Below are 9,212 nucleotides of genomic sequence, written 5' to 3'. Positions count from 1 at the left end.
TACTGAAAGTACAATGAAAGCACTGAGACACATATGTCCACATATATAATAAATATTAAATTTGTGCATTGTTTGACATATATAGCCTATACACGTGAGGAATTACAAAGCTTCATAACAGATAACTATAGGAAAACTACCTACATGTTTAGATTTGAATGTTACCTGTATACAGAAGATAATTAGTTTAGATAATAAAAATGTGCCAACACATTTATGACTTATTCCCACCAGATTACCTGACTGACCTTTCTCAAAGTTATACGGTTGGTAGAGGCAGAGAAATGTTACCTGCAAAGTGTGACTCAGTTAGGATATCAGGAGACTCTACAGTTCACAATTATCTATTTGCATTTAATCACAAGAATTGTTTAAATAGAAAGAAGTCAGGAACAGTAGGTAACATCCACACAGACATGTACAAACATACATGTAATAATAGTATTAGAATAGTTTTTTTTATTTTAAAAAAATAAAAAAATAATAATAATAATATTTTTACAAGCTTTGCAGACTTTTGCAGTTGTGGCAAGCCAGAATATGGTCTGCAGTGACATGCAAAATACAGTTTCTCCATGAACAATTGCTTCAGATTTTTCCAGTCCTGGTAACAACAGAGAAGCAGTGAACTATAAAGCTGTACGCTGGAGCAGTTGTAGTACATGCTGGTCTGACTTATGGGCCTTGTGGGTCCCTTTCTTTCCACTATTGGCTCTGCAATTAATGCCAAACTGACAGAACTAAGAGTAAAGAAAAAGTGGAGCAGCCTCAGGAAGCAGTAACGCATCAAAGTCTGCTGACTGCTGATTTCTTGTTATTGCAAAATCTTATGACTGTAATTGGATCATAGATGGATTGTGTTGAGGAAATTACTGTTTGGAAGAATGTGAAAGAGGTGTAAAAAGAAGCAACTGTTAAACAACTGCTAACATTTTCTGCACTTTTACTGGTTTGATGAATCAGCTCATCAGGTAAAGTGTGTCGGAAGTGGGTTCTTTCCGATAAATACTACCTAAAGCTTTTCTGTTTGTGTGTGTATAATGCACCATTTTGAAAAAAAAAATAATAATAAAATATATATATATATATATATATATATATATATATATATATATATATATATATATATATAAACAGTACAGTAATAATATGTTCTATTGTGTAAGGTATATAAAGATATGCCAGAACTAAATATCAGACACTTAAATTAAACATTCATACATTAAACCCATTGCTTCATGCCTACCACAGGAACATTGTCTACCAAGGACCACACTACCCATCAACCTCCTGTTCGTTCCCAGTCTGTATATATAGCCCTATGTGTTCAGTCAGTCTTAGAGAAGTCTCACTTGCCTGCCTTACATTTCTGAGCATTTGGATTTATTTTATATGTTTTTTTCTGGTTATTCTGACCCCTGCCTGTCTTTTGAATTTATAATTTTTGCTTATGCCCTATTGGGTTTGTTTGCCTGTTTGGATTGTCTTTGGATACTACTGCCTGTTTTTTGATATTGACTTGGACCACCCTTACTTTATATATATATATATATATATATATATATATATATATATATATATATATATATATAATTTAGAACAATAGTTCTATTATAACCTTCAGTACCATTACAATATTTGCGATTTGTCACACAGCATTTATAGATTTCCATATTTACATCCAAGAGGAAATTGTGCCATCAAAAAAACATAAGCAGTCTATATAAACACCAATTTTTTGTGATTCACCTCATACGGTACTGTCTGTAAGGCTTTTTGTTTTAATCATTTTTAAACAGATGGGTTTTTGCTTCTGTGTGTGGTTTACACATCTACTTTGCTTAAGAAAAATAAGTCATAGGTCTTCACCCTCTAGGGAATTATGCGCAGAGGAAAGGATGTACTGTTAAAAGTAATCAGTGTAAACAAAACATCGGTATAAACACGACAGTGGTGGCACAGAGGGAGCAAGAGACCAGGGAAAGTCCGAAGAATCTTTACGATCCATAACCGCATAAAGTTGTCAATGTCGATGAAGTAGGAAGGAGGAAGGACTTGCTCCTTGCTGGTGGATTTGTGCCTTTGTGCTGTACTGCCTGGAGAATGTGTTTCCCATTCTTTCCAGTAAATTGATTTGTATTTTTCTCACTCTGGCTTTGTATGATCCAAACAACATCCAAAACCATTAGCCTACCTAATGGACTAGTGATGCCGTCTATCTGCTGAATTGCTGCATAGATTATCGTGGCAACGGAGTGTTCTTAACAGGAGTGATTAAATCAGACTTTTGATGATTGACTGGATGTGGGAGAAGGTATATAAAGCAATTTTTAAAAAATATATACATTATATTTAAACCACCAAAATAATTACAAACCAGCTAAAATTTTATACAACCCACCCCACCCCCACCCCCCACCCCCAGCCTCCTTCAATTTCAAACAAAATCCAACCAATTTGGCGGGAAACCGCCCAATCTGGCTACACAGATTATTATACATTATTATACTCAACGTAACTATTGTTTGACTGTTGCTCTTGTACTGGCTAACTTGTATGGATGTTCAATTAACTGAAAGGTTATTAGCTAACATATTGTATGAATGCAAACATATTGTACGAATGCAGTGTTTAAACTTTAATTACACTGAGATGTAAAAAAAAAAAAAAAAAAAAAAAGTTGTAAAGTGTGGCTGGGATTTGTGGGGAATAAAACAAATCCTAGTATTGTCTTCAAAACTATATTAGATTAAATTGTCAAATTTATTATTACTAATATACTAGTATACTAGTATTATTACTAATGCTGGTCACCCTCGACTATGTTAGCTAGCATGATACCAGTTAGCTAGTCGAACAGGATTAGCAAGCATGCTGCTAGCTAGGTGTCAGGAAAAAAAATTAAAGGTTTTATTTTTATTACATATCAATTTACCACGCGCACACTGTGTCCGCACTAATGTATTCTTCAAAGCTACATTTACACACAAAGACATATGTGCAAACAATGATACCGCCTCCGCAAAGAATATTTACAACACTCCTCTGATAATGAACATCTCTGGGCAAGGTGTACAACCCTAAGCCGGAAGTAGGTGTATGTGTATGTGAGTGGCAGGTGTATAATGTACAAGCTACTCTATATATATTCCCGACTGTAAAAGCGAGAGTCCCGGTGCGGTTCATCTCGCTATCTGTGTGACAGATGTGTTGCTAACTACGTTGTCTGGTTGTAGCTGGAAGCCCCTGCTGACGTATGAAGGAAAGGAGGAGGGTCTGTCTCTCTCGCTCTCTCGCCCTCCCTACCTCCCTCCATTATGTAACAGATTTGCAGGGTTTAAACTATTATAATGCTGCAATATAACACAAGCCAATGAGAATAATATATTTTGTAATGACAGCAACCTAGTATTAATCAAATGGGTGATCCGCACAGAGGTCAGTATACCGTACAACGTGGCACATAGACATTTAGCCGGTGCATGGCAACTAAAATCTGAGCAGGCTAAAACATCCTCTGGAGCTCCGCCTGCAGAGTGCACACACAGCGGATGTCCTCTCATGACAGGGTCTAATCGTCTGGAGTAGTAAAAAACCAGACGTTGTTCCTCACCAACAAATTGCGTCAGAACCGCAAACATGTAGCCATTAGATTCGTTAACATATAAAGAAAATGTTTTTGTGTAATCAGGATTACCAAAACATGGGGAAGATGACAAGGCAGTTTCTAGACCTATGAAGACTGCAACAGCCACAGAGTTCCATGTCACATGTTCGTTTGTTGATGACTTGTGTCTGCGTGCAGTGTCAGATATGGGTTGTGAGATCTCAGCATAATCTATGATCCATTCAAAACAGCAGTCTAATATACCTAATAGAGTCATGACTTGTGCGATAGTAACATGTTTAGGCATGAAGAGAACAGAGGAAATTTTTTACTTATTAGTAATGTTACCTAAAAATTTAACTGAATTTTGGCAAAGTTGCAACTTTTCAGGTGAACACTTACAGCCATTTTCAGCAAAGAAACAGAGCAGAGCCAATGTATCATTACGTAATAATTACATGTATTAGTACATAAAAAAAGACATTGATAGACATACAAAACAGAATGTATACAGTATACAGAACATATAACACTTACAGAACATGGGCAAGAGTTGGTGAAAGAGCAGTTTATGTTTGAGAAATATTATAGGCAAGGGGGAAAATATATATTTGAGGTTATATTTAAATATAGAGAGAGTTGCACACTGTTGGACCAGAGGACAAAGAGAGTTCCAGAGTTCGGAGCACACTGAGAAAAAGGCATAGCCATGAAGGCTGGAGAAAGATCTAAGAGCACAAGTAGGTTTGTAAGGAAGGAGAAGATCAGACAGATATAAATGAGCGAGCTTATGTATAGCATTGTAGATAAGTAGGAGTATTTTGAACTGAATACAGTATTTTACAGGAAGCCAGTGAAGATGTTGGAGAACAGGCGTAATGCGATGGTGAGAGCAAGTCTGGGTGAGAAGGTGGGCAGCATAGCTCTGAACCATCTGAAGTCTGTGAACAGAGGAGGAGCTAACGCTGAATAGAAGAGAGCTGCAATAGTCCAAGGGATGACCTGGGGATGATCCAGTCCAAGAGAGATGAAGGCGTAAATCGGAAATTTGGCAGCAGTCTGAGAGGAAGATAACCTAATTTTGGCAATGTTATGCAGATGGAAAAAAATGTTATAACTACAGAGTTGATGTGGGCACTGAATGAAAGGGTCAATTCAAGGATGACAGCTGTAATGTTTCTGGCCCGAGTACCGTAGGGCATATGGCAGGATGTACAAACTTCCTCGACAGTGCAGAACATTTAAACATGTAAACATTAAACATGTAAGACAAAGATGGCACTCACATACAACATTTACAATGAACATGACTATACATTTAACATTAAACGGAGAACACATACACTTTAACATGGGACTATACAAACTAACGTTACAGCTACAAAGATCTAATTGAATACACACGTAGCGACAATGATCAATGCTGGTGCACACAGTGACAGGGGTTTCAATAGACAGACAAACATACAACAGTAAACCCTGTGCAGGTGTGTGCAATCTCGGAGGGCGTGGCTACAAACACTACACATGTGAATCCCCCTGCACGCGGCGGGCCGTACCACGTGACTTGTGGGGGGAGGAGTGTTCCATGACAACACCCAGATTTCGAACCAGGGACTAGGAGATACAATCGCGTCATCAATAGAGATAATGAGAACCAGCATGGATTTAGATTGGATTTAGATTGGATTTAGAACCAATTCGAATAAGTTCAGTCTTATCACTATTTAACATGAGAAAATTGCACTTCATCCATTTCCTGATTTCTGTCAGACAGGTTTCTGGATTTATAATGGATTTATTACTAAAACAAATCTGGACGTCATCCACGTAGCAGTGGAAGTCAAAATTAAAGGGATGTACATGTCCTAAGGGAAGCAAGTACACAATGACTAGGAGGGGCCCAAGAACCGATCCTGGTGAAACCCCTCCAAGACAAGACAAGAGACAAGAGAAGTGGAAGAAGTATAGCCAGAAAGGGTAACAAATTGTTTTCTACTGATTAGATATGATGCGAACCAGTCCAGGGCCTCGCCCTCAATGCCCAATTCACACAGCCTAGACAGAAGGATAGAATGGCTTACCATGTCAAAGGCTGCACTTAGATCTATCTAGCAGTAAAAAAAAAAAAATTAAAAGAGCACCAGAATCCAAAGACATGAGGAGATTATTAGTGATTTTTATTAAGTCAGTTTCGGTGCTGTGGAAGGTACGGAATCCGGACTGGAACAGGGAGAGGATCAAGTGAGTAGACTGTAGTTTTAGACTTTGTTAGTACATCAGCAATGAAAAAAGAATCAACAATATGGACAGTAGAAAGAGAAGAAGAGAATAAGGTACCGTCTAGGGAATGGAAAGCCCAAAAGGAGAAGAGAGAGCTATTAGCAGCAGAGGGCCCTAGAGAACTGTTGATTTTTTTAGTTTTTGATTCAAAGAAATGAAAGAATGATTCATAGAGAGCAGGAGAAGCAGCCACAGTGCTGTCAGGAAGTTTTAATAGCTTGGTGACTGTTAGAAAAGATGGTGGGAGTTTGTATTAACCTTGTTAATGAGGCTGAACAAATAGATTGATTTAGCAGTGTGTAAGGCATCTTTGTAGGCAGTTAGGTGCTGCTTCTAAGCTTCCGCATGAACAGAGCGCTTAGACGTCCTACAGAGTCTTTCTGGCTGATGACCAGTCTGCTTCACAGTGCGTAGTTCATGCGTATACCAAGGGGAGGAGGAAATAAAAGTCACCTTTTTAGATTTTAAAGTCTAATGTATCATTGGACACAGAGAGAGGAGCATCAAGCAGAGGATCATGTTCCTCAGGAGAACAGAGAGCAGAATCAGCTGGAATGGTTAAGAATAAGAGGATCAATAGAAAGCACAAGATGTGTCATTGGTTAGCGCGATGAGGAATAGCAAGGGGAACAGTGAACAGAGTAAGCCTGTGATCACAGAGTGGAAACAGTAGAGGACAGAGATTCAGACCAATAAGAAGGAAAAACCAACTCAAGACCAAGTCAAGAGTGTGACCTCCGTAAAGAGTGTGACCTTCATCAAGTGTGACCTCCGTCAAGAGTGTGACCTTCATCACAAGTAGATGGTGTGTGAACTGGAAACGGTCAAGAAGTGAGAGAAAATCATTTATGAAGTGAAAGTGTAGATCATTTATTTGAATATTAAAATCACCAACTAGCAATAAACGGTGCAAAATCGAATGTACAAGTGTGAGAAGTTCAGATAATTTGGAGTGAAATGATGCATTAGGTTTTGGTGGACGATGGACTAGCACTGTAGTTGTAGAACTTGGTAATTTTATAGCTGGGTATTCCAAGGATGTAAAGGAAGTAGGCCTTAGTTCTGTGATGCTGATCTTATTGTTGAAGTTTACAGCTACGCCACCTGCACACCCAGAAAAGTGAGGTTTGCAAATTAACTTGAATTTGAGTGGGGCTGACTGATGAAGGGCATAAAAAATCAACCTCTTGTTGCCACGTGTCAACATGTCAACATTATTTCCCAGTATGAATTCCTGGAGTACAGATGATTTGTTAGAAAGGGAATGAACATTCAACAGTGCAAAAGAGGTAGCAGGAAGCAAGGGAGCTAGAGCGTGCACAGATTACATAGATTAGCAGTACAACATACAGAATGTACAGCCGGACGTGATGTGGTCCATAATGAACATATATTTTTGCCATCAGAGAAACGGACAGTCCAATTACAGAATTGTTTTCAGGCCCGATGAACATAGCAGCATCGACACATTGTGCATGCACAGCAGAGTAGCAGTGATGTCATCAGCATGCTGGAGTAGTGAAGTAACAATAACACAGCTGCCACAGTGTGCAGACTTTGCAGAGCAGAGTGAATGCTAATCTGAAACCACTTTGGATAGTAACCCTTAGATAAATTAACAAAAACAGAAATGATCAAAAATTACACAAACACAAAATCACAATGAAGACACAAAAAAGACACGAGGAGAAGCAGCAGTCAGACACTAGCGATACTCTCACCCGGAGCTGACGTCAGACAAGTGACGTAGACTTCCAATGATGATGATGATGAATCATCTGACAAATATTCCTGAATTTGAATATTAGATCACTCATATTTTCTAAAAACGGTACACATCTTACAAGTTCTGCCATGAGTATATAAGTATGTAAACATATGAGTTCACAAGGTCATTTGAAAAGTAGTAGAATTTGAATTAAAGCAAACAAGGTGGGGAGGTTTCTATATTATATTAGCTGCATCTGAATATTATGGCCCACTTTACACATTACCTTAACATGTGTTTTCAGTAACTGGATCATGATCAGATTTCACTTGACTACATTAGTAAAATTCTAATATATAAAAGATTCAAATGTGTGTGTGGTGTATTTTGTTCCAGGTTCCGAGAGACAGACACTTCCCATCAAAGTAACTGACAGCTGTCATCAAGGTCAAAGGTCACCCCCACCCCCTCCCTCTATCCCCCATTCCCCCCTCCCCTCTTATATGTTATATTATATTATATTGTATTATGTTAAAACATGATGAATATAACAGGTGGTCTTCAAAATTGTTTTATTCCTTTTTTTAATTATTTAATTGAGAAATAATATTATAATTAAATAAAAATAAAAGTTTTAAGTTTCATATGAATACAAACCACCCAGTCTTTAATCTCTGCTCTCTCGGTCACTCTGAAACGTACTGATGTCCAAACGTGTGTAGTCTCAGGCCTGTCTCTCTCTGTCTCTCTCTGTCTCTCTCTCTCTCGCTCTCTCTCTCTCTCTCTCTCTCTCTCTCTCTCACCCACACACGTAACCCCTCCCACCCCTCGAACTGGTTGATTCTCTCAGAAAGACACACCTCCTTTCAACTCCTCCCCTACTCTCGCTGAAATGATCCAAATGACAGATTCGCACGTGTACCTCCCTCCCTTTGGTTAATTCTCCCTTCGGATACTTCTCCCTTCGGACAAAATGATGTAATGAGTTTATGCCAGAAAGTTCAAAACAAAGGAAAAAGAAAGGGAAAATAGGAAGGAAAAACGTAGTGCTGTTCCAAAGAATTTTGGCCAAAATCCACGACCCAATGACTTTCCTTTTCACTCGAATGAAAACCCTGCCGAGTTCATTTCTGATTGTAAAGTCACAGTTCATAAGCAACCCTGATTTGATGCAGGTTTAGACAGGTTTGTATCATTGTGTTTTATTTTTCGTTTTCTTGTTGAATCGTTCTTGTTTTGTTTTGTTTTTGGGTGGGGGGGGTGGGGGTTACCTCCAAATAGGCGGGTCGGTGTGATTGCAATACAGAGACGATGTGCTATAGATCAGGCCTTTGTGTGAGCGAACAGAGGCGGCACCAGCAATTTCTTTAGTGGATTTCTTGACAAGTTTGTAAATTGCGGTAAATGCAAAAATAGGCGAATGGGGAAAGTGTAGGAGATTTGTCTGAGCCAAAGTGATTAACCGTGATTAAGATAAAGTAAGTTAAGAACTAACCGTTTTGAATTCTTTTACGGCAAAATATGATATTTCTGTAGGACACATTAACATTCTCAATTGGCAGTCAGCTTCACTGAAAACTACTTATTAAAGTGTGCTACAGCAGCAAGACTAAT

Source organism: Electrophorus electricus, chromosome 6 (genome assembly GCF_013358815.1).
Source record: "Electrophorus electricus isolate fEleEle1 chromosome 6, fEleEle1.pri, whole genome shotgun sequence".
Classification (NCBI taxonomy): domain Eukaryota; kingdom Metazoa; phylum Chordata; class Actinopteri; order Gymnotiformes; family Gymnotidae; genus Electrophorus; species Electrophorus electricus.
The sequence above is the reverse complement of the archived record's forward strand: the minus strand, read 5'-3'. Positions refer to the sequence as shown.